Source organism: Balaenoptera acutorostrata, chromosome 8, assembly GCF_949987535.1.
Source record: "Balaenoptera acutorostrata chromosome 8, mBalAcu1.1, whole genome shotgun sequence".
Taxonomy (NCBI): Eukaryota; Metazoa; Chordata; class Mammalia; order Artiodactyla; family Balaenopteridae; genus Balaenoptera; species Balaenoptera acutorostrata.
This window is the reverse complement of record NC_080071.1, coordinates 75159154-75184544: the sequence shown is the minus strand read 5'-3', so window position 1 is coordinate 75184544 and position 25391 is coordinate 75159154. Positions and strand designations below refer to the sequence as shown.

The following is a 25391-nucleotide window of genomic DNA, read 5'->3' as shown; positions in this document are numbered from 1 at the left end:
TAAGGGGAAACTGAGGCCCAGGGCAGTTCCAGCTTCAGCAGAGGAGTCGGTATCAGGCACAGTCACTGGAGGTAACCAGATTATTTCCTTGGTCTTCGTGGAGGACAACCTAGGAGGAAATAGGTTGATACCGTAGCTGGAAGGGGTTCTAGGAGGTGCTGGTGGGAGCCCAGGAAGGGGCCCCAGGGGACTGCAGGGACAGCTGGGACCCCTTGATTGGAATCTCAAGAATAGAAATGGTTGTGTTTGGCAGGGGCGGGCTGGGCCTTCCAGCACTGGGATGTGTGTGTCTGTAGGGGGCAGGATGATGAGCCCAGGAGAATCCTAAGTCCCAGCCTGCCTTGCACTGACCTGGGGAATATAGCACAGGCCAGCTGGTGCCCCTTAAGACCACATCTGTTCTCGCACCACCCCTGCAGCCACTGCTGTGAGCCCAGCCTCTGGGGCAGTGACAAGAGCCAGCAGATGGCACTGGTGCCGGTGAGCATCCTTGGGCCTTGAGCTGGACCAGCCCGAGCCTCAGTTTCCTCCTCTGTAAGATGGGGATCATGAAAATAATGTCTTGCTCATCGAGTTGCTGTGGAGAGCTTTGGGGATGGTGCACCTCGTGGGGTGAATGTCCTATTCCTGGTTGGGGCGATGAGTGGGGGGCACCTTTATGTGAAGCTGGCACTCCTCCTGCCCCACACTCACTGGGCCAGTTAGGAGGGGCTGGGCGGGGTCTCCCAGGACCGCGGTGCAGGAGCGGTCCCTCCCCTACAGGGAGTCCTCCCACTGCTCTCTGCAGCTGCCTCTCCTCCTCCTCCCCCCTCCCTGATCCCCCTCCTCCCCCACCTCCCCTCACCCAGGAGGATGATAAACGCACTGCCAGCTCCGAATAGGGCCTGACCTCAGCGGCGAGGCATCTCCCCTCGCCCCCCACCCTCCCAGCCGCCAGCCCTGCATTCCTGGAGAGGATGAGGTTGAGCTGCGGTGCTCACCCCTCCTTTGTCCTGCCGGCTGCTGCCCACCGGCCGCTTCCTTCCATCCAGTCTCAGCAGAGCTTGAATGCCAAAGGGCCCAACTGTGGGCCTTGGATAGGATAGTTAATAGTAATAATAATAATAATAATAATAGCGGTTACCATTTATTAAGCAATTAGGTACCAGATTGCATGCTAAGCACATTGCATGGATCATGTCACTGAATTCTCAAGACAGCTCCATGAGGAGGTTGCTATTATTATTCTTCCAGTTTTAGCACCGACAGGAGGAGAAGGTGGGGAGGACGGGGGACCTGTCAGAGGCTCAGAGAGGTCAAGCTGCTTGCCCCACCTCACACAGCTAGCGAATGGGTGGAGCCAGAACCCCCACTGTGCTGCAGATGGCCCAGTGGCCCCTGCCTCCCCATCATCCCCCCTTCCCCCCCTTTCCCCCCTCCCGCCGCAGCATTAGGCTCCAGTCAGCTTGTCTGGACCCTGGACACAGGATGTGGTCCTGAGAGGAGGTGCAAGCAGGGGAGACAAGACTTGCTTGGGGGACTGGAACTCTCTGGGGCATCTCAGCTGCCAGGAAAGATGGATGGGGGTCTCCTGGGTGCTGAGAGCTTTGCAAAGGAAGGTTGGTGTCCCTCCTCATTCCTTCTTGAGTTCTTAGAAGCGTAACATTAGAGACCTGGGCAAGCCGGCAGCCCTCTCCAGGGCACTACCCTAACGCCTGTGTTTTCAGGCCTATTTCAGGCTCAGATGGACAATGAAAAGATTCTTTTATTAGTATTTCCCCCGTGAACCTCACAATTTGAGAAATTATACTCATTTCCCCAGTTCTGGTAATCAAACACATTTCAGCTACCAACTAGAAGTTCCAGGAGGCGTGGGATAACCTACCTCCCCTTACTGAGTTGGAATAATTCTGAAGCTCAGAAGTGTGATGTTTTGAAATGTTGACCAAGGCTCACAGTCTTCCATTTCTACCATCCAGTTCCCCTAGCGGTCTAACCTCCATTCAACTTGCTGCACTCTTTCCCTTTCTGCTACTTCTGTGTAATAAGTGTCTAGGCACCCCAAAGCTATTGTGCAGCCCATGCCCTCCCCACCTTCCTCTCATTCTTTTTCCTCCCATGATCATACGGTTCTTGTCTTCCTTTCCACCTCTTTCATTGCTTCAGCTCTTGGCTGGGCCTCAGGCTCCTGCTGGGCTGGTTACCTGCCTACCTTCAAGGTTCAGCTAGCAGCCTTGGGTGTCAGAGAGATGTGGGTTCAAATCCAGGCTTTGTCACCCCCTGGCCTTGGGGCCTTGAGAAGGTCACCTATTCTCTCTGAGTCACAGTTCCCCCATCTGTAAATGGGCAAGATATTGTCAACATCCAAGGACAGTCTGGGGATTGGAGATTCTGGAAATACAGAGACAGGTCTGAGCTGCCCTTGACAAACAGCAGCAGTCCACTGTCTATCACCAGCTACATCAGCACCGTCCACCACCAGCAGCCTGATCCATCCTCTGTGGCTGATGTCTCCGGTGTAGCTGCGTCCCTGCAGATGAGGGTGCAGACGAGGGTGCAGATGAGGGTGCAGACGAGGGCTTGGGCAGAGGGTGAAAGACGCCCACTGTGGGACAGTTATCGGCTTCCCATGCAGCGGGGAGTGTGGGTGAGCTTGTTGGTTTCCCAGCTGCCGTCAGGCTTGTCCTCCTTTCCCATTTTACCATATCAGTCATCACCATTCTGCACTGTTACTTCGTTTTTAAAAAAGTGATTTGCTTTTTTAACCTTTTACTCATTCTAAGTGATAGAATTTATGGGCTTTATCTATGTTTTTAATTTCTTGCTAAATACAAAAAAAATTAAAATAAAGTTGTTGAGCCATGTTTCCAAGGAAAATCATCTTGAATACCACACTTTAGGAAACATGGATCAGATGAACTTATATATATATTTTTTCCTTTGGTCAATTCTTTTTTTTTTTTTTTTTATTTATGGCTGTGTTGGGTCTTGGTTTCTGTGTGAGGGCTTTCTCTAGTTGTGGCAAGTGGGGGCCACTCTTCATCGCGGTGCGCGGGCCTCTTCACTATCGTGGCCTCTCTTGTTGCGGAGCACAGGCTCCAGACGCGCAGACTCAGTAGTTGTGGCTCACGGGCCCAGTTGCTCCGCGGCATGTGGGATCCTCCCAGACCAGGGCTCGAACCCGTGTCCCCTGCATCGGCAGGCAGACTCTCAACCACTGCGCCACCAGGGAAGCCCTGGTCAATTCTTTATTACAGGAGATTTGAAACGTGTATTATTCTTCTTCTTAGGAAGAATAATATAATGAATTCCTTTGTATTCATACTCCTGCTTCAAAAATTGTCAGTTTCTTGCTGTTTTTGATTCATCTGTCCCCCTTCACTTTCTTTTCTTTTTCTTTCTTTTTTTTTTTTTTTGCTGGAAGTTTTTTTAAAGCAAATCCCAGACATTATATCATTTCACTGTAAATACTTCAGTGCATATCATTAACAGATAAGGACTTTTAATTTTAACATTACCATAATACCATTATCGCAGTCAACATAATTAATAACATTTTCTTAAGAGCAGCTAATACCTAGTCTGTGTTCAATTTTCCCTGATTATCTCAAAAATGTCTTATTTCGGTTGGTTGGTTTGAAGCAGGCAGATGGACTTGGAAACTGTGCTGTAGTCTCTCTTTCTATTTCAATAATAATCATGTGTCTACATGTATCATTGCCTCTGTCTCTTCACCAGTCAACTGATGATACATGATCACTTTTTCTGATGGGTCCTAATTCAGTAGTTTCTATCTGTTTCCTCTTCTATCCATCCATCCTTTTCTCCAGCACAGATTTCCCTGCAGGCTCCCAAGTGGGGTCTCTGTCCAGCTGGATGAGAAATCAGGAGCCCAATATCCTTCCCATTCCCAGCTTCCCTTCCCTGGCCTTGGCCTGGCTGGCCCGCTGCCTTGTGCCCAGGAAGGAGGGGGCTCTGGAGGGAGAGGAAGCCGGGGCCTCTCGGGTGAAGTTGGGCAGGGGAGGGGGGAAGCCCACGGGCCCACCTCCCTCGACGCCTCATCTGATGAATACCGTGTCCCTGCGACGTCCATGTAAGTCTGCTTGGCTTGCTCGGAGCCAGGGCCAGCGGGTAGTGCCAAAGGGGGTGGCCTTGGGGGTCACGCGGCTCTGGGAAGCCTTACCAGGCGGCTGGCCTGGGGCTGGCCAGGGCCTCGTGGGAACACACCCCCGCTTTCAGCCCTGTTCCCCATTGTGGCCCCACCCCTGGGGCCCCTGCCCTCTTGCTTTCATTGCCAGCCAAGGTCCTGCCCTCTCTGAGCCTGGTCTCAAGCTTGGGATGCTGCTCTGCTCCTCTGATCCCATCTCCCTGGGGCTGGGAAAGTCATGCCCCAGCGTCCCCGGGGCCTGCGTCCTTCCTCTCCTGCCTTTGCTTCCGAGGTCTCACGGCTCAGTCCTTTGCCTCCTGAGTAGTTGAGAGGATGGGGGGACTTGGGTCCTCTTCCCAGATTTCTCCTCGAGATCCTGGTGGGGAAGCCTCAGCCCTTCCCTGGGTCTCAGTGTTCTCATCTGGGAAATGCTCACAACAGTGCTTCACTTCAGCGAGTGGCCAAGAGGGACACTTGAGGTTTAGGGGTGTGTGTGTATGTGTGCATGCATGTGCTTGTGAGCGTATGCGCACCTGTGTGCACCCAGGCTTTAGAACTGCAGCCCTCGAACATGTGTTGGGCTACAGGTGAGAAAGAGACTGAAGTGAGGGCTGCCTGGCATCATCGAGGCCCAACAGAACTTTCCAGCTCCTCACCCCTGTGTATGAGCGCATCTCGTATTCTCCCTCTGCTGCCTCTTTCCTTCGGGTATCTCAGGTTCCACCTCCACGTCTTTGTATCTTTGTACTGTCTCTTTCCTGTCTGACTTTTCTCTTCGTGTCCATGTCACTCTCTCCCTCCTGCTGTGCCCCTCAGGACTCTGTAGGTACATGTCATCCTCAGGGTCCTGCCTTGTTCCCCAAGTCCCAGCCCTTTGTCCTGACTCCCCACCCTTTGTCCTGACCCACAGCTGTAAAAGCCAAAGACTCTTCCCTCTTGACTCCATGCATGGGGGGCCCATTTATCTCCCAAGTTTCTTCCAAAGCACTCTGTGGCTTGGGGGTTTGGAGGGCTCATGTCCTCCTGTCCTCTGTCCCAGCAACACCCCTCCTGCCCCAAGGCAGCTACAGATGCCCCAGAACACCCCCTAACACCTGACATCTTTGTGGAGGTGTTGCCCTCATGTGTGTGTTACTGAGAATCCCCCATTCCCGAGCCTGTACTGAATACGACGTTTTTCCCTGAGAAGAACGATCCCTGAGATGCCCCTGATCTACCCAGTGGCACTGAAATTATGTGACTTAAGAGTCATCCAGGACGGAGGGTTGTTTGAGGTCCTGGAAAGAGCCCTGGTTTAGGAGATGGAAGACCTGGGTTCAAATTCTGGGTCTCTTCCTTTCCAGCTGTGGGGTCTCAGGGAACCTGCAAAATAGCGACAGTATCGGTGATGTCATCGAGTTGTGGAGAGGGTGGGGTGAGATGAGGCGCCCAAACGCCCCTTAGCAGTGGCGGTGGTGGTGGGGGTCTCCAGTATCTTGCCCGTTGCCCAGGCTCTGCCCGGCTGGAGTACGCTCCGTACTGGAGGTGTCGTGGGGAGCGTTTGTCCGGCGTGGAGGGGCTGGAACGCAGCGAGGACAGCCTGTAGTTTAGTCCACTTCTCAGGGTGAACACAGACCTCCTGTCTTGCCTGTGTGGGCGGCTGTCTCTGAGGGGTCCCTGGAGAGCGGAGAGCGCCAGGCCCCTGGCCAGGGCGTCTGTGCCGGTGGCGCCAGCTCCTGGGGCACCTCCAGGAGGGCGCTGCGGGTGGGTGGAATCCACAGGGGTGAGACACCGAGGCCGAACGTGCCGAGGATGCTTGGGGCTGCTTATCTCTGGCCAGGAATGCGCTGTGGTATTATTAGCCGGCAGCCTTCTCGCCTTTGGAATAATCACCCCAGCGTCGTGGCAGACACCTGTCCGGCTCTGCCTGCCCAGACAGCCCTCGGGTGTCTGCACCGAACCTCCCGTGGCTGGAGCTCATGTGTGTGCCTGTGTGTGTGTGTATCCATGTGTACGTGTGTGGGGCACGTGCCTGTGTGGGTGCAAGTGTGCCTGTGTATCTGTACTGTGTTTTCACGCCTGTGTGTGCAGATGTGTGTGTGCACATGGGTTTAAGTGCACATGCTTGTGTGTAGTGCGTAGATACCTGTGCAGGCATGCGTGCATGAGTGTGTGTGTGTGTGTGTGTGTGTGTATGAGTACATGTGAGTGTGCATGATTGTGTGTGTCTGTGTGTGCCCCTACCTGGGGGAAGCAGGAAGCCCTGAGGAGGCCTGGGAGCAGGAGGAAAGTAAAGGACAGAGGGGAGGCTGATGACCCTACCCTGCCAGGGCGTGGTGAGAGGCTGGGAGGCTGGATGGGGGCGGGGGACAGCAGGCAGGTGCGCAGGGCAGGCAGGAGGGGCTGCTGGGGCTCTTGGCACTTGGGGTCTGGGACACTCCCCTTGACTGGACTCTTCAAGGCAGCATGGTAAAGAGCCTGAGGCCGGCCAGCCTGAATCCATCATTCACTAGCCTTGTGACCTTGGGCAAGTGACTTAACCTCTCCAAGCCTCAGTTTCCTCATCTGTATGATGGTGATAATAATAGTAACCTGCCTAGTAGAGTTTTAGGGAGAGTGAAAAAAGTGCCTGACACACATATAGAGCTTGATAAATGATAATCTATCACCATCATCATCATGACTATGGACCCCTCTGTCTGCCCTGCATCTGGCTTGACACTTCCTCTCTGGCCAGGACCTCCAGGCAGAATGGGCGATCCCAGGCTCATCCCCCTCATGGCAGGGCAATGAGATGGAGGCCTAGAGAGGGCACAAGAATGGTCCAGGGTCACCAGGAAGATGGGTAGAGCCATAAAGATGCAGCCCCTTGGCTCCTGGCAGCACTTTCTGCCCACAAAAGCTACCAAGGCTCTTTCTGCCTCGCTCGGATTTCTGGGTTGGCAGTGCCTTGCCAGGAAGGAGAGGTAAGGAGAGTCTGGCAAGCTTTCTCACCCAGGCCAGCTGCTGCAGGCAGCCCAGGATGCATCTGTTCACCACACAGTTTCTTATGGAACTGAGGTTTCCATTCCCTGTCTTAACTACCCTCCAATGAGTCTTTGCTTTTGAGCTCTCCAGATCCTGCTGCAAATCCTGACTCTCAGATGGAGAGGAATGGGCCCCAGCGGGGCCAGGCCCCAGGATCCTTGCTCCCTGGCCCAGTCCTGCCCAGGAGAGCCGGCCATCTGGCTCTGGACTGTGGTGCTCGCACCTGGTTGGGCTACCCGGGTCGCACCTTCTACCCCCAATTCCGGCCAGATGGGAGTGGAATTCCTAGGAAGCGCTGGGCCCCCACCTGCCTTCCCTCTGCCCCTACTGGCACATCCACGTCCTGTCCCTCGGCCCTGCTAGGCCTCCCTGGAACTCCCAGGTGCCAGGACGGCTGCCCCCTGGGGTAGCAGGCCCAGGGTGCTGCCAGGAGCGTGGAGGTGGGAGTGGGCACTGTGGCGCCTTGGCGTGGTGGGGCGGGGCTGGGCAGAGGCAGGTGGGATCTGCCAGGATCCCCGAGTGTGGGCAGGCTGTGATTGCCCTGGACGCCAGCCAGAGAATTGTTTTTCACAACCACCACCCGCTACCGGAAGAAGAAAAAAAAGGAACAACAACAAAAACAACCACCAAATTTTTTTTTTTTTTTTTTTTGAATCTGCCGTTAATGGCCGATTGGCTGTACATTATTAAACAGGCGGCTGGAGATCTGCCAGGGAAGGGTGCTTGAGCCAAGACTCACAGCCTGAACACAATGTTCCTAGGAAAACAGTCACCTGTGGGGTCCCCGGGGAGAAGGACCCAGAGGGAGGGCTTCCAGCTGTTGCGCCTCGCCTGGCTTACCCTTCCCACCTCAGCCTCTGCTCTGGTCATCTTGTGGGGAGCAGGGCCGTGCTGCGCCTGGAGCCCAAGCATCCTTTATCCGGGCCCCGTGGCTCCCTCACCACCCCAGGGGCCCGAGCCGCTCTTTCCCTCCTCATGGTTAAGTGGACAGGCTCCTGCTTCCATCCGCATGTGGCTGAGGCCAGCGCCGGCTCTCCTGGGGGCTGGGCTGGGAGCTGGACGTCTGGTCCTCTGTTCGATTCCATTGAGTTCCTCCTTGTGGTGACATTGGGACTCCCTACTTGTCCTCCCTGGGCTTCAGTTCCCACATCACTGCAAGGAGAGGACTGGGCTGGTCAGCACTAAATCCTCACCAATATGTTGTGAGCCCTGATTGGGTGGCCTTGGGGAGAGGCTGGGGTGATTGTTACCCAGACTTGGGAGTGCTTCCTGCTCCTCCCTGATTCCACTGGTGAGACCAGGAGCCATGTCTCTTGCAAGAGGGGCTGGCCACTGGACCCGTTCACATCCTTTTGGACAGTCCCTCCAGCCATCTTGATGCCAACCAGGGTAAAGGTCAAAGGTGTGAAGGTGACATCAAGTGGGAGAAAAGCAGAGGGTCTGGAGTTAGGGTGACTGCCATCTTGGTGAAGCCAGTGCTGTAGTAGGGTACACAGATAGGAGCACAGTATGGGGTCCGGGTCACGCCAGGGTGGGCCCACTGCCTTCTACACGGTCAGGCTGCTGCTGGCATGTGTGTGTGGGGTCATTAGTTTGGGAACTGATCTCAAGGAACCTTCTCTGAGCCTCTGGAGATAAGATGGCATAGCGGCTAGGAGTACAAACTGGGCTTCCCTCCCACCACCACTGTTTCTTTGCCATCTTACTATTATTGACTTTGGGCAGGTGACTTCACCTCTCGTGTCTGAGCTTCCTTGGCTGTACAAAGTCGGTTAGAATAACACCTACTCCCAGGGCTATGGTGTGGAGTGAATGAGCTTGTGCACGGACAGGGCCTGGCATGTGTGAAGGGCACACTAGCTGTTGGGAGGGAAGTGGTGCCTCCTGCTGGCATTCTGCTCTTCCTCTTCTTGTCACTATGTGTGTATGTGTCTGTGCTTCTGTTTGTTCGATGTCTGTCCTCCTCCAGACCTTGAGGGCAGGCTCTCCACCTGCAGCTTGACCCACTGCGGCGCTCACAAAACATTTGCTGGCTGAATGGGTGAATGAATAAATGAACAAATGAATGAAGGCCAACTGGAAAAGGATCAGAACCAGGGAAACACCTGAGCACCTAGAAAGTGGAAAGATCCAGAAACTGTGAAAGAGCTGGGAACGTCCAGCCTGGGAATTGACTATTCTGGGAGGTTGTGAGCGACTGTGTGTGTGTGTGTGTGTGTGTGTGTGTGTGTGTGTGTGTAAGATTTTTGAATAAAGCTTTGAAAAGGTTTGTTCTCTGAAGTGGAACCAGGAGCCTCGGGAAAGCAGGCTGCCTCTCAGTGGTGGGAGCTGCCTTGGGTGTGGGAGGGACTCGGGGCCTGGGGTGTGCAGGCAGAGACTGGGGGCACGCCTGGCACAGGGGGAGCCCTGACTCTCAAGGCCCTGAGGTCCCTGCTGACTCGCTGCTGCTTCAGCTGGAAGAGTAGTCGCAGTCAGAGCCGATGTCTGTGAACTTCAGTTTTCTCATCTGTAAAATGGGATTAATAATGGTCAATACCCATAGGGTTGTTAAGAGGATTAAAGTGAGTTAATACCCACGAAGCTCTAAGAACATGGAAAGCACTCAATAAATTTGAGCATTTATTAAACAGGACCAAAGAGCTGTGGTGTGGCTTCCTCGATGCCACATCGATGGCTGACGTGGGAGTAGGCTTCCTTGAAGGAGTAGGATGCGGGGGGAGCATACCCATACAGGGGGCTGCTCAGGCCAGACTCTGCACTCAGTGCCCAAAGTGGTTAAGTGATTTGCCTGAGGTCACACAGCCAGTCAGTGGGTGGCCAGGCTTCAGACTTGGTTTGTACAACTCCAAAGCCTGGACTCTCTCCCCTCCACTCCTCAGCCTGGGCAGGAGGGGGCCAGGTTTCTCTGATTCTCACCCCCTGGGAGGGACAGCACCTCATTGCAAGGTGGAGCAGAATGACTATTATTCTCTATTATTATCTATAAGAACCTAAGTCCTCAGGAAGGAAGTCTCCAGCCCTGTCCAACACTGAAAGTACTGTGTAATTAAAAAAATATGGGGAGAGCGTGAGAGTAGGACAAGGGTTGAAATTTTCAGCAGCTCATTGCCATGGGGCCCAGGGCAAGGAGAGACAGTCATAAGAGGAACACTGGAGGGGTGAGGTTAGATGTTAGGAAGAAGGAATGGCGAGATGAGGGGCAACTTGAGGGGGTGCAGGGAAGGGAAGTAGAGGCACAGAAGGGTGAGGAGGTGGACAAAGGCCATGCTGGTGATAAGAGAGAGGAGGGAGAGGAACCCAAGGTTTGGCAGGCCCTCGGCCACTGGGCAGCTCCAGACTTTGGGCAGGGGTGGCCGGCTAGGGCCAGTCCCCACAGGGCTACTGGGCAGTGTCAAGGAGGCAGTTTTAGGGGGTAGGAGGCCAGTTGATCAGCGCATGAGCCAGCCTGGGACAGCAGGTGCAAACCGAAAGTTCAGCCACCAGCCCGCCTCCTTGCTTCTTCCAGCCTGGCAGCTGGCTTGTCTTAGAAGTCAGCTCTCATGCTGGGGCCAGCACGCTCTCTGCTGATCAGTCCCCACAGGCCTGGCTTTGTCAGGATGCTGTCCTGTCCTTAGCAGCTGCTCAGCCCCTGGCTGTTTCTGCCTCTTGGACATTCAGGGATGAATGGGAAATGGTCCCAGTCTCGAGGAATTCACAGATGCAGGGGCAGAAAGACAAGGGAGGTGTACATGGGCAGTGGAATTTGCCCTGGCTCACCTTCCCAAGACAGTTTTTCAAATATTTGATGATGAATTTTGTATCTTTCCTTTATCATCTGAAATAAAAATTGGGCCCAATCTTTCTCGTGCTTTTATTCAACAAATATTTATTGAGTGTGTACTGTTGTCCTCCTCTGGATGCTCTTTGGTTTATAGCGTATAGAAGAGAACTTGACATTTCTGATGGTGTCTGAGCAGCGTGGAGTAGAGTGGAACTTTCACCTTCTTTGATCTGGATTCTGTACCTCTATTCACACAACCAAAAGTGCATGTACCTTTTGGGGTCAGCCATATCCTATTGCTGGCTGAACTGAATTTGTTTTCACTAAATCTTAGACCTTTCCCTACATGATTAATTAATTCAGTTTTTTAAAAAATGACTCTTGAATCTTAGTTTAGGACTTTACTCCAAGAGAAATGTTTCCTTGCTAATTTTGGCCTTTTTATAAAGTCAGTTTTGCGCTTCAATTCAGTTCCATACCTTAGTTCTTCTTTCTGCTTTTTGTTTTCTACGCGTGCTTGGTGAGTCTCCATTCTGAGTCCTCACCTAGTTACTGATAAGTATGTCGGACAAGCCAGGGCAGAGGACAGAGCCCTTTGGCAAGTCAGGAAGTTGACATTGATCTATTAATCAACACCCCTTGGCTTGCTGGCTAGGAATCCACTCGACTTTCTATCTTTTCTCTAAGCATTTCATCATGGATCCTGCCAACACCTTCCTGAAATCCAGATAATCTAGGTTTGGGGATTCCCCAACCGTCCAATCCAGGAACCGTATAATAATGGGGTTAGGGTGGTGGATGTGGCTGTGTGAGGGAGGGATGTGGGCTCTCCGAAAGGATCCAGGCTGAGCCAGTGATCATCGCTGGGGGAGGCCTAAGAGGAATCCTGTCCTGGAGGCACCTAAATCTCAGGGTCCCTCCTGCTTTAAAATCGCACTTCTCGGGGGAGATAGGGATTTGTGTGCAGTCAACTGACACCAGCAGCGACTTTCTGCCAAGGATCAACCTCTGCCTGGAAACGTGTTCCAGGAATCTTCCAAGGGACCTGAGAGGTTATCGGATGAGGAGATGAAAGCCAAGAGGGGCCGAGAGTGACCTTTGGTCCCCAAGGCAAAGCAGGACTGAGCAGGGCTGGAACCTGAGGCCCTGACTCACAGTTGGAGGCTCTTGGGGCTGGGTCCCACTGCCTCTCCTGGCTGGAAACTGAGGCCGGCTCCGGGGAGGGAGAGGCTGTCATCATGTGTCTTGGGGACACACTGTTGGCAGACTGTTTTCCCCATGCTTCCCCTGCCCTCTGATCCTCCACCTTCAGACTGTGGTGCAAATCTGAGAGAAGGATGCCTGAATGTGGAAGGCCTCGTGCTTCTCCCTCCCAGGGGGAGTGTGTGGCAAAGGGCCTGAGGCATTGCTGCACTTTGAGAGGTGCTGGGAATGCATGCAAATGAGATGCAAATAGGGGACTGCAGCGGGGTGGGGGGCAGTGGGGGGGCCCTGCTCCTGCCTCAGTCTGGCCTGAGTGTTAAGGATGACAAATAGAAAAGGAAACGACCATTGACCTGGGCTGTGAAGCCCAGCCTCAGGAAGGAAGGGAGGGAGAGGGGCTCTGTGGGGCAGCAGGGCGGGGTTTGGCTTCTGGAGTCAGCTCTGGAGGGTGCCCTAACCAGGGGGTCCCAGGGGTGGCCCAGAGATGAAAGCACCCTGGAGGACAGCCCAAACTCATCCCCAGCTGCAGGGGGGTGGTGTGGTCAGAAGGGGGAGGGTGCAACCCAAATGCACAGACTTTGACCAATTGCCTAGGGCGACCCCCAGGGCCTGGCTCCCAGCCAGCTGTGTGTCGGGTCCAGCAGGATTCTGAGGGCCAGGGCCTCTCCCCTTGGGGTCTGGGCATGTGGCCCTGTCTTCTCTGTGGTGGAGGGAGAGGAAGAGAGCTGGGGCCAAGGGCGCTGGAGGGGGTGGTTCCAGCAACTGTCCCTGGAGGCCACTCCCCTGCCTCCACCCTAGGAAGATTTGAGAAGCCGATCCCTCCCTGCTGGGTGTTTGTGGTCAACTCTTAGCCCAGCTCTGAGGAGCTTCCCCTTAGTACTGTAAGAGCCTGGGAATCTGGCCCAGTGAACGTGGGGGTCAAGGGACGTGGTGCCCTCCAGGGGGAGTGCTGGGACCCGGAATGCCCAGTTGTGCCATATGGTGACAGAGCCTTGAGTTGGAAGACCTGGATCCAAATTCCTCCTCCGTCATCAGCTGCTCTGTGACGTTGGGTGACCGCTTAACTGCTCTGAGCCCATCTCTAAGACTGGGATAAGAATCATAGTCACTTTCCAGGTTTTAATGGAGGTCTGCATGGAAAAGCACATGGAAAAGATTTGGTGCAGGGTGGGCGTTTAAATAGGGATGAAAATGAAATGAAGGAGCCAATGAGTTCAGCTCTGGGTTGACACGCCTCTCCCTCACAGCCCGATGTGGGGCTGAGAGGCCCGGGAAGACGGCATTCAGTGCTCTTGGGCCTTGACCTTTCTTTCTTTTGACTTTCTCTTGGCCATTTTTCTCTGTCTCTCTGTGTCCCCCTGTCCCCCTTTCTGTCGCGTCCCCTACTCTCCCCATGGCAATGCCTAACTCAGCACCTGGTTCATTTTCCCTCTCTTCTCGGTGGGCTCTCGGTGGCTCCGTGGGCGGCCCGCCACCCCCACCTCCCTCTCCTTCCTCCCTCTGGGTCCCTGCTTCTGACCCGCTCTTTGTCCCACTCTCTCCTCCTGGCTTTTCTGCCCTCCGTGTCTCTAGCGTCTATCTGCCATTAACAAGCATCCATTGAACGCCTATTAGATGCCAGGCACTGCCCAGCTCCTTTCTGTGTTCTGCGTCTCCTTGCCTCCCAGCTGCCGCTTCTCTCCCTCCCGCCCCGTTCGGCCTCCTGCCCTCCCTTCCCCCAGCTGCACTGGGCTCAACACTGGTATTATTCAGTTTTATGAGAACCCCCCCAAGGCCTGCCCCTGAATGGACCAACCACAACTGGAACCAGATGTGCAGTGCTGTGCTTGGGGATAGGAGGGAGGAAGGGAGGGAGGAGGGAAAGGGGCATGGACTGGCTCAGGGAGAGGGGAAGGAGGGTTGGGGGATGGGAGATGGGAAACCCTGGGAATCCTGAGTCTTCATCAGCCTGGAGGAGGAGGAGCTGGGAGGGGACAGAAGGGCTGAGCAGGCTTCTTCGGGAAGCAGTTCTGGCTCTGTGCGTGTGTGTGTGTGATCAGCTGTGGGACAGCTCTTGGAAATAAAGGGAAAGACCGCTCTTCTTTGAAAGCCTCTAGTTCCTTGACTTCCTCTCTGTGTGGTTTTTAGAGATTTGCTGAAATCATGGTTCTGTACCCAGGTGTTGGAGCAGGAAGGCTGGGATAGAGGGAATGATGGTGGAGTGGGGGATGAGAGCGGCTGGAGGATGGTGTTTCTCAGAGCCCCCTGCATCTGCTGCAGCCCTGGGGTGGGTGGGATGCTCCTGGGACATCTGTGTATCAGTCTGATGGTCCCCATGTCTTAGCAGACTCAGGTTTTCTGTCTGTGATAATATAACTTTGACGATAAAAGTCTGCATACAGTTATCTTGGTACAGCCTTGTGCAGAATTAAGCGTTTAAAAGAGCCCTTTCATTCAATTTTTAACTCATCATCCATCCATCTCTCCATTATTCACTTATTCATTACACATTTATTGAGAATCTACTAGGTGTCCACGTTGTGCTAGGCACTGGACAAAGTTGGAAATGAGAAGGAAAAAGACAAGTAGATCTATGCTCAACTATTGGGAGATACAGGAGTGCACCCAACAAGTGTATGTCACAGCGTTAGCACTTGAGCGAGAGCCTCGGGTATTCAGCAGAGGGCTCAGTACCTACCAAATAGCTGGAGAAGGATCCATAGAGAGTGTGGCTTTTGAACTGAGCCCTGAATGGTGTGATGGCAAGGCTCAAAGGGCAGGGCTGCATCACAGAGGGTCTCGAATGTCATGCTGCAGAGCTGGGACTGGATACGGTAGGTTGGGGGGAGCTAGGGACTATCTGATGTCAAGCAGGATGATAGTAGGTGTGGGTTGGAAGGAGGCGATGGGGAGGATGGCACTTCTGCTCTTCTGTGACCTGGGAAGAGGGTTCCACTTTTATTTTTATTTTCTTATTTTAATTTTTAAATTAAAAAATTTTTTTGTCCGCACGGCATGGCATGTGGGATCTTAGTTCCCTGACCAGGGATCGAACCCACGCCCCCTGCACTGGAAGCACAGAGTCTTAACCACTGGACCGCCAGGGAAGTCCCGAGGGTTTCACTTTTATAGCAGACCCCCTATCCACCTCTAGAAGAGCCTAGATGGCTGACATGGACTACTGTCACTTCCCTCCCCTGACCAGGGCTGGCCCAAGCCCCTGAGCGGCCCCTGGTCTTCAGGGGGTGTGAGGGTTAGGCAGGATAAGGCTATTTGGAGACAACTTTGTCTCAAAGTTGGGGCAGTGAGGGCTGGGCAGGGGCCCCAGGAGGCCTGGGCCAGGTTTTCCTACACAATCTCAAAGGCACGTTCTGTGGGACCAGGTCTTTCCCATCTCTGGTCAGTTCCCACGTACTTACAGATTGAAGACACTGTCAAGGTTGGTAGGTTCTGAGATGCTGGAATTTGGGACTCTGGGAGGCCAGCCACAGCTGCTGCCCCATCACTGCCCACCGACTCTTCCCATCTGGGAGGGGATGAGGTCATCTTGCTCTGGAGGCAGGGGGTGGATGCAATGAGGCCTCTGTCTCCACCCTCCCCACGTAAGGTCCTGAGAAGGTGCCTCTCTCCCCGTCTCCGTCCTCCTGGGCTTCACTGTCACGGATGGGGGGTGGTTTTGGGGAGCAGCCCTCTAACGTGCTGACCATCTCTGTGACGCTGGCCCCAGATGCCACCAAATCTTTCCTGAGGCTGTTTGTTCCTCCCGGGCCTCCCCTATCACTTTACTTTTTGGAAAATTAAAGCCTGGGGAAGGGTTTGGCTGGATTCATAAAATCAGTGAGCATTAGAACTGGAAAAGATCTCGAAGACCTTTGGATCCAAACTCATTGGACAGCAGGGGAAACTGAGGAGGCTCAGAGATGCAGGTCACAGGCCCAGGACCTCACAGGAGGGTGGCCCAGATGGCCAAGAGAAGGACCTTTGAATCTCTGGAGGGCTGAGTGGTGGGGAGCTTGGCTCTGGAGCCAGCCCGTAGGATCAGAGTTCCTGCTCTGCACCATCCTGTGTGGTCTTGGACAAGTCAGCTAACCGCTCCAGGGTCACTTTCTTCAGCTAAAATAACAAGGGAGATTCGAAGATTAAGTGAGAGAGAGAATATTCTTTAGGTGCCAGGCGTACAAATAAGTATGCAGCAAATGACTTTTTCCTTCCCCTCAGAATAATCCTATCTGCTTCTTTTATCATTTGTAGGGTACCCCAAACTTCAAATCACATTTCCCCCAATATTTTTAATTGTAAAAATTTTTTTGCATATCGAAAAGTTGAAAGGATAATATGGTAATCTCCCTGATTCTGTAATAAACACTTTGCTACATTTGCTTTATCACATTTCTATCTCTCCCTCCATCAATCCGTCTTATTTTTATTTTTGGATGTATTTCAAAGAGAATTGAAGCATGCATTTCATTAACGAGAGTTCAATTCAAATCATTTTTGAATATACAGTCACAAATGTCCTAACTCAGCCCAGAGAAAAAAGCCAGGATTGTTATCCCACATTTGACAGAAACGAAAAAAAAAAAAAAACAAAACAGGTTCAGAAATGAGATTTTAGGTCTCCAGTCACAAAATGAGTTGGAAACAGCATAAGGCAGAGCAGTTTACAAAAGTTGGGAGTTGCTATTATTATTATTGTCTCACCAACCATCCTTCTCCACCCAGTAGCCCTTGGGCCACTTCTCTGTAGCTGTGTCTCTTCCATGGGGTCCTGGACCTCTTGGCATCCTGCCCCCTCTGCCCTGCAAGCCCTCTGTCCCTCCCTTCAGGTCCCCTGAGAGGCTGCTGGGCTGGAGGCGGAAGGGGGGGGCACCCTTCTTGGCATGCCTTGCCTCAGGCATACGTGCCCTGCCGCCCAGCTGGCCGAGCTGGGAGCTGGACGTGAATGCCCTGGCCGAGTGCTTCAGGGGTTAAAGGAGGCGGCGGGCAGACTGCTGGCCGGCTCCGGGAAGGGGGAAGGAGGAGGCGGTGCGCTGATAGCCCGCCCGCCTCTACTGCCAGGGGAGGGAGCTGGGCGAGCTGCGCCCTCGCTCAGTTCCCAGCAGTGGCCCTGGGACCAGCTCTGCCCCCTGCGTCCGCTCCCTGCCTGGACACAAGGCTCACTCACGCCCTCCTTTCGGCAACCAGCTTCTTGCCAGCCACAGCTGCTGCCCCATCACTGCCCACCGCTGCCCCCTGTCCTGTGAGCCCAGACACCCATCCCACCCAGTGGCTCCTCTGCCGGAAAGGTGAGTGTGGGGTGTGCGTGTGTGTGTGCGCGCGCGTGCGAGTGTGTATGTGTGTGGCGGGCTGTCGGCACTGGTGCTGTCAGGACCACCAGTGGGGCATAAATTAGAGGAGGGGGGAGGTCAGTCTACCTGGTCATGTGCCTCTGGGCTAGGTAGCCCCTCCAGGCCAACATGTCAGTCCCCTGCCGCCGTCAGTGTCTGGTTCTGGCAGGGATGTCTGGGGCGCGGTTGTCCCTGCTTGGACAGAGACCAGTCACAAGGAGTTTTGTTTGCTGGGGAAGTTGCTGGTGTCAGTGGCTGCTTGAGACCGAGGCCAGCAGGGACGAGTGGGGAGGGACACACTGACCAAAGCAGGGGGGAGGTTGGGATATTTAGTCTCCAGGGTCCCTTCCCTTGCCTGCCTGCTGTCGCAGGGCTGCCTGGGGGCGAGGACCATGACACAGGCATGGGCAGCTTTTCCTCTCCATTTCTTTCCCGGCCACGGGCGGGAGCTGTTACTGGGCACCGTCTTCCTCCTTGGGGCTCTTCTTGCTCCCAACCCTCGTCTCCCAGGGGCAGCCACGTCTGCGAATGAGGGTCTGGCAGGCTCAAAAAGGTTTCCCACTTCACTCCCCTCAGCGTGGGCCCGTGCTCCCTTGCCCATGGGCACAGCCTGGCATGAGTGCCCCCTGCCGCCCTCCCCCAACCAGCAGCTCCTACTCCTTTCTCACCCCTCTGGGTAGAAATAGCTAATCCAGGTTGTTAATGAACAGACACACGCAGCTGCCTTTCACCCCCCAGCTCCTTCCTCTCTCCCCACCGCTCTCCTGCCCTGACCCTCGGTCATGCCTGCCACCCCTTGCCAAGCCCAAGCATCCATACAGAGCTGACCTCAGTGTCTGTCCCCTACCCCCAGTTCAGGACCAGGGCCAGGACTGCCTCTCCAGATGTTTTTAGGTTGGGCACTGTCTTAGAAGAGGAAACTGAGAGGGTGGTGACCGAGGGGTGACCAAGAGAAGCCCGCTGTGCTCCCAAGCTGGGCTCCCTGCGGGGGGTGGTGGGATGGGGTTAGGGGACAGGATGGGTGCTGGGTAAGGGAGGAGCTGGCTTGGGGAGGGCAGAACAGGCGGCTGTGGAGTGAGGCTTAGAGGGGCAGCTGGAGGTGAGGGTTCTAGAGCCTTTGGGGACAGGGGCTTCTCTTCTGGGAGCCCCAGCGTTCCTTCCATGTGGCAGAGCCAAGCCAGGGGTTTGGGAGGGTGTGGGGGGAGTACCCTTTTTCCTCGAGTCTCTGCTGGGCCCCTTCCTGCAGCTGCCTGGGTCGGGTGGGGACCACTGTGGCTCAGACTTGGCCTTAAGTTGCTCCCACCCCTGCCAGCTGGCGGCTACTCCAGTCTCCCCCACCCTCGCTCTCCCCCAGGACCTCAAAGCTTGCTAAGGCTAAGGCACCCTCTGCCCTGACCCCTCTGGCCTAGGGGAGTAGGAGGCAGAACCTGGACCTGATTCTGGAGGGGGAGCTGGCTGGGAGAGCTCTCAATGGGATCAGTGCTGGGATCGCAGCGTGGGGTTGGCCTTGACTCTGCTGCCCGCAGAGGGCAGGGAGTGGAGACAGTGGGCCAGGGCCTAGGAGGGTCTCTCAGCCAGTCTAATAGGACTGGGAGCCAGGACTTTGAGCCGATGCTGAGAATTCTTGGATGGCGGAGGAGGCAACCTGGGAACCTCTGCTTCCAAATCCCTGGCCTTGAACCCTTCTGGCTCTCCTTCCTGATCCCTCATCCCATGCTTCATCCTTCACTTCCCTCAAAGCCCCAGTTCAGAATCTCCCATGGGGGCTGCGGTGTCCAGAACTGTAAACACCGGGAGCTGGTGGCCAGGTTGGAGGGGGGCCGGGGTGGGGTGCAGAGGAGTTCAGAGACGAGGTTACTCTTCGGTGACCATCTTCTCATTGCTGATGGACCGTGGCTGAAGCTTTGGAGTTTGGGAACTCTCAGTGCCCTGTTTCTACTGAAGTAAGAGTAGGAAGCAAAGGGGCAGAATGGATTTTAGTTTGGTGAAGGAAGCTCAGCTCGGTTTAACGAAGGGCTTTCTAATAACAAGCCCGGCGGGTCAGCAGGAGAAAGGGCTGCCTTGTAAGGTAGTGAGCTTCCCGTCTGGGGGTGGGGAGTTCAGACGGAACTGGACAACAGCTTGGAAGGATTCCTGAGTTGGGATGTGGTTAGAAGGGATGACCTTGAAGGTCTCTTGGGATGCTGAGGTCCTGGGATTCTTAGAGTCGGGGAATTCTCTGACACCCGGATCAGGGAGCAGGAAGGCAGTGGCCTCTGGCCTGGGGTGTGGGCACAGGCAGGACCTCTCAGGGTCCTCCTGCTCCCTGCCAATGTTTGGGGAACAGAGAGCCTGACGCTCTGCCCTCACACCCATTGCTCACTGCCCCACCAGGTCTGCTTCCTGCGAGGATTTTGAGTTTCTTCCGATTCCTCTCGTCCCACTGCTTGCCTTGCCCGGCTGGTTAACCCCACAAGGGCTGGAGCAGACCTGTGGGCTCGGGGCATGGTGTAGGATGGAGGGGACCCCTGCTCCCCTGCAGTTAGAGCCCACATCCCGCCCTGAGGTGCTAACTGGGGGCAGTAGGCAAGGAGGGGGGTGTGCTATGAAGGTGGGCAGCTTGAGCCCCTGTCCAGTTTGCCCCCCAAAAGGGGCCTCCCCAGCCTGCCTGGAAATGGTAGGCAGTGGAGCCAAGATCTGAGATGGGAAAAACACAGGGGTTGCACTTCTCTGAGCCTTGGTTTCCGAATTTGTAAAATAATACAGGGTAGTCAGGGCAGCTAGAAGTGGTTTGTGTAACTAACTGCTGGGGGTGCCAGCCAAGGGCGTAGTTCTAGTGCCTCTCTGGAGGGTGGGAGGAGCCGGCCACCTGCTCCCCACCACTGGCCTCTCCAGACCTGTTTTCCAAGGTTGGGGTGGCGGGGCTTGAGGGCAGAGAGGAGAGGCAGGGTAGGGGTGGGGTGCAAGATTTCTGAGCACGAAACCCTGGGAGACTTGGACTTCCCTTGACCGGGTGTCAAGGTGGGCTTCTGGGGTGGGCCCTGGACCCACACTGGATGTCCCAGCCTGCCTCTCTCTGCAGCCCCTCCTCTCTGGATGCCCTGTGAGCCCTTGTCTCCTTAGTGGAGAGAATGAAGGAGTAGGGTCCTGGTTTCAGCTGAGGATGAAGTCCCTTCTGATGTCTAACTTCAGTACCTTGGGACCAGGTGAAGCTGCTCAGTTAGGATGCTTCTTCCTCTGGTCTGACAGGGACCCAGTGGGAGGGGCAGGAAGGTGAGATGCTGAGTGTGCCCTTGAGCCTGGAGAAGTCAGGGTCGGAGCTGGGGTGGCTGGCAAAGGGTTTCACGTGCAGCTGCTCCGGCTTCTTGGCTTATTTCTGGGGCCTTGAGTCTCTTTCACCCCAGAAAGGGAAACTGAGGCCCAGTCGAGGGATAGGTATCGAAGGGGGGCAGAGGAAAGCTCTCCCAGTTACTCGACTCTGAAAAAAAGGGAATCAGAAATGGGTTGGTGCTGCGGGAGGGAGGGAGGGATCTGGGGAGGCTGGAGGGACTTTTGTCCCCAGCACCGTCCACCCATGGCCCTGGTCTCGGCTTCCAAAGCTGTTAGGCGTGCAGAGGTGTGGGCACCAGCAAGCTGGAACGAGGGTGGTGGCGGGGGGCAGGGCTGCCAGTCCTGTGGGCCACCGCCCCCCCGGGTGCCCCTTCTATTATGCATGGTCACACGCAGCCCTCCCCTGCTTCCTTCTCGCCAATCACCTGAAGCACTTTCCCATGGTGGGGGGCGGGGCTGCAGAAGGTGCAGCTGGGTCCCTGGCCTGCCTCTAGCCAGGTTGGTGACCTTGGCCATCTTCCTACTTGTCCACACTTCGGTTTCCCTTAGGGAGGGTGGTCGGTGTCTGTGGGGTTGGAGCTTGTGTGGGGTGGGGAGTGGTAGGTGGGCCCAAGCCCGTCCCTGGCGCTGCCAGCCCCCGTCCCTCCTCCAGGGTTAGTCTGGGCTCTCTAATCCCTGCCTTTTTAGGGCTGCAAGCCTGTAGCTCAGGCATGGATGTTCCAGGAAGCAGAGAGGGACTGGCCCAGGAGGGCGGCGTCCTGGGGAGCTGATGGGGCGTGAGGGGCTACAGGAGGGCCTGAGTGGAATCCTGTCTTTCTGCCATTATGGAGTGAGGGTCCCAGTCCTAGGTCAGGTCCCCCAGGAGACTTCCTAGGCCTTTTGCAGCAGAGAATATGGGACCCCTCAGTTCTCCTAGCCCTTGCAAGCTTCCTGTGTGCTCACCTCTCTTCTAGATGGATTACACGCCCCTTGAGGGCATGCCTGTGCCACTTGCCTCCCTGGTGATCCTTGCTGTGCCTGGCACAGTGCTGCTTAGCACGAATCAACTGACTAATGAGGGGCAGACGGGTGAGAGTTTTAGACAGTTTAAAAATTAAAAAAAAAATTTTATCCTTTAATGCATTTTTTAAAGGTTATGTTCCATGTACAGTTATTACAAAATACTGGCTATATTCCCTGTGTTGTACAGTACATCCTTGTAGCCTAATAGTTTGTACACCCAATAGTTTGTACCTTCCACTCCCCTCCCCTTATATCCCCCCACCCCCGCCCTGCCACTGGTAACCACTAGTTTGTTCTATCTATGAGTCTGCTTCTTTTTTTGTTATATTCACTAGTTTGTTGTATTTTTTAGATTCCACATATAAGTGATATACAGTATTTGTCTTTCCCTGTCTGACTTATTTCACTTAGCATAATGCCCTTGACAGCTTTAATAATAATTTCTGCCTCATAGTGTGGTTGTGAGGATCAGATGAGTTAGTTCACTGAAAACACTTTGAACAGTGTCTGGCACATAGTAAGTGCTCAATAAATGTTAGCAATTATTATTATTGTTATTATTATAATTATTACTGGTGGTGGTGGTGGTGGTGTCCTTCCAGGAGCCGAACTCTGGGTTGGCCCTTTTCTCTCTTGTTGTGGTTGTTCCACCCCTAAGATAGGGAGGGTTACGGGACCAGAGAGTGGAGGAGATGGTGGCATCATTTCCCCCCAGGGGGTCCTAGCATCAGAGCCCAGGGAAGAGACGTCCTCCCCCCCCCCAACTCTGTCTCTCTCTGTGATTGGGGGCTGGTAGGGAGATAAGGGGACCTCTCGAGGCCTTCTCTGCCCAGGGAGCTGTGTTTATGGAGAACTCTGAGAAAGCTGCCATCACTGTAAACAAGATGCATTATTATAAACCAGCCCAGGCTCCCCTTCTTGGATCCCATCCATTCCTTGATGAGAGTCACTGAATCAGAGACTCCCAGGGCCAGCAAGGATGTGGCCTGGCCTCCAGGCAGGCCACTCTTGACCTCCGGGCAAGCTACTCTTGACCATGGACTACACCCATAGGGGTAGCAACTCTATTTTAAAGTGAGATTCCCCAAATAATGCTGCAAGTTGCTGTGTCTTATACCCTCTAGGTCCCTCTGAAGTCTAACTTGCATCCCTCTTTTAAATTTCTTTTTATTTTTGGCTGTATTGGGTCTTCGTTGTTGCGTGTGGGCTTTCTCTAGTTGCGGCAAGCGGGGGCTGCTCTTCGCTGCGGTGCTCGGGCTTCTCACTGTGGTGGTTTCTCTTGTTGAGGAGCACAGGCTCTAGGCGCGTGGGCTTCAGTAGCTGTGGCTCGCAGGCTCAGTAGTTGTGGCTCGCGGGCTCCAGAGCGCAGGCTCAGTAGTTGTGGCGCATGGGCTTCGTTGCTCCGCGGCATGTGGCATCTTCCCAGACCAGGGCTCGAACCCGTGTGCCCTGCATTGGCAGGCAGATTCTTAACCACTGGGCCACCAGGGAAGTCCTAACCTGCATCCCTCTTGCTGCAACTTTACTTTAGTCCCTTATTGGTAGGAGGTGGGGGAGAACCATGCCCAGCCTTTCCTGCATGCCTCAGAGCTGGGAGCTTTGACCCCGTGGTGGCAGGGGCAGGCTCCTGGCCACGCTCCCTCACCATCTGAGGCCTCTCTGGGGTCCTCTGCTTTCTGGTGCCCCTGATGTTCCTCATTAGTAGGGGTCAGCCCTCAAGGCCTGCCAAGCTACACCCTCCACCTAGCCCTGGTTCCCACCCAGGGAGGCTGAGGTTGCTCCGGGTTGGGGGTGTGAGCTCCATTTCCGGACCCCTGGCCCGCCCAGTTGCAACTGTAAAAGGCATTAAGCTTTTTTTTTTGGAGAAAGAATGGGCTTGGGCTGATGATGATGACAGCTGCGAAGGGTTCCTGAGCTCAGGCCGGCCCTATCTCGCTTCCCTTCCTCAGCCCCTGGTCACCTCTGCCCCATTGCTAGGCCATTGCTCATCTAGAGGAGGGGCTTACCTTTGACCCTTGACCTTGACCAGACCTGAGTAGTCAACTGGTCTCCGACAACCCTTTATGGGGAGCAGCCTGTGGGTTCAGCATGGGGTTTGGTGCTGATGTGGTGGGTGGATGCCCGGGGGCAGACAGAGGGCTTCAGGGGACGCATAAGGGAGGGTTTCTGCCCTGGGGTCCCTGTGGCCGAGGGCAGTGGGAGAGCAGGGCTCCTGCTCTGTCCCTGGACTCTGGACCAGTCCCTTCCCTTGCTGGGCCTGGTGTCCTCACCTGTAGGATGGAGGGCTGGAGAGGTGCTGGGCTGGAAGAATCTGCGAGTCCATTTCCCTGCCGGAGCCTCCTCCCCCGGTCCCAGGCTGTGAACTTCACCTTGCATTGACCTTGCTTCCCTCCCCACCCCGCCCCCCCACCTCTGGCAATCGCTGGCAGGAAGTCCTGCTGATTAGGGCCCTAATCACCAGCTGAGACTCCCAGAAACAGCCGAGCTGGTAGAGCAGAGAGGGGCCACCAGGCCAGGAAGGGGGAAGCACGGGGAGCTGCCCCCACCCAGGGTGACATGGGCTGGGGTGTTGGCTGTGACTAGGGGGCACTAGATGCCTGCTTGGGATTGGGGTCAGCTCCTTGGGCTGGGGCGGTGCCCGGACACCCACTGTCAAGGCCGTGTGGCAGCGGCTGAGTGCAGCTGGGCACACTTAAAAGCCTTTTTGGGCATCTACCCTCTACCACGCAAGGTGCCAGGGGTATGTATGGGGCTGGGAAGGCCAGGGAGACATGGTCTAGTAGGAAACAGAGAGGAGTAGACAGAGGGTTTCTGCAACATGCAGAGGGGGCATCAAGCAAGAAGGAGTGCACACGAGCTGGTGGAATGGAGAAAACTTTGGAGAAGAGGTGCTTTTGAGATGGGTTTTGAAGGTTGAGAAGGACTTCGGCAGGAAGGAGAAGGGACAAAGGCTTCTTCAGGCACAGGGGAAGGCACGCACAAAAGCGCAGTGGCACGCACGTAACGATGGATAAAATAATGGCTCCAGGCCTGTGTCAGAGTCGGACAGGCTTGGGTGTCCCTCCCACCTCTGCTGATTACTAGCTGTATGACCTTGGGCTGAGGCTCAGTGTCTGCATCTGTAAAATGGGGTTAATATGCAATCTTATAGAGGTATGGTGGGGAGGAAATGAGATCGTACTTGTGAAGTGCCTACTTGTGAAGCTCAGTGTCTGCCACAGGCCAGGCCCACAGAAAGTGGTTTGTGTGGGAAAGGCTGACTTTGGAGGAGCCTGGAGGTGTTGCTTGGGGTCCGGCTGTGGGGGATTTTCTGGGAGAGGGAAGCAGCAGAGGGCCTTAACGTAGGAGAAACACAAAGAGGGTGTTATTTAGGAAGGTGATTTAGGTAGCTGTGAAGGCTGTACTGAGCCACGGAGACCGGAGACAGGCCACAAGTCCAATCTCTGGGAGTCCCCGGGCTGCGAAACCCTCTCCTGAGTCACTTCGCGCCTCTGGGCTTCCTTACCACGTGCTGTCCTCCTCTCCTGGATCAGGAGGCTGGGGATGCACTGAGATCTCCCTCCTGGAAGATCTTTCAGGACAGAAGAGAGCTCTCCTTGGCAAGGCTTCACACATGAAGGGATGGATGACCGCAGCAGGCGGGAATGAGGGTAGACTGCGGGCAGCTCCCATTTCTAAG

The 25391-nt window shown here is 54.9% G+C and overlaps 1 protein-coding gene across 8 annotated transcripts in view; it reads left to right on the top strand.

The window, feature by feature from the left end:
* Positions 1-25391, top strand: part of TNS1 (tensin 1) — a 207413-nt gene that overhangs the window by 51481 nt on the left and 130541 nt on the right. Inside the window, exon 1 of one of the 8 annotated variants that reach the window (XM_007187899.3) lies at positions 17110-17359. The exons of the other annotated variants lie outside the window; for them this stretch is intronic. The gene's annotated coding sequence lies outside the window, so the exon portion shown is untranslated. Of the gene's footprint in view, positions 1-17109; positions 17360-25391 lie in introns of those variants that run through there. 8 annotated transcript variants of the gene reach the window in all.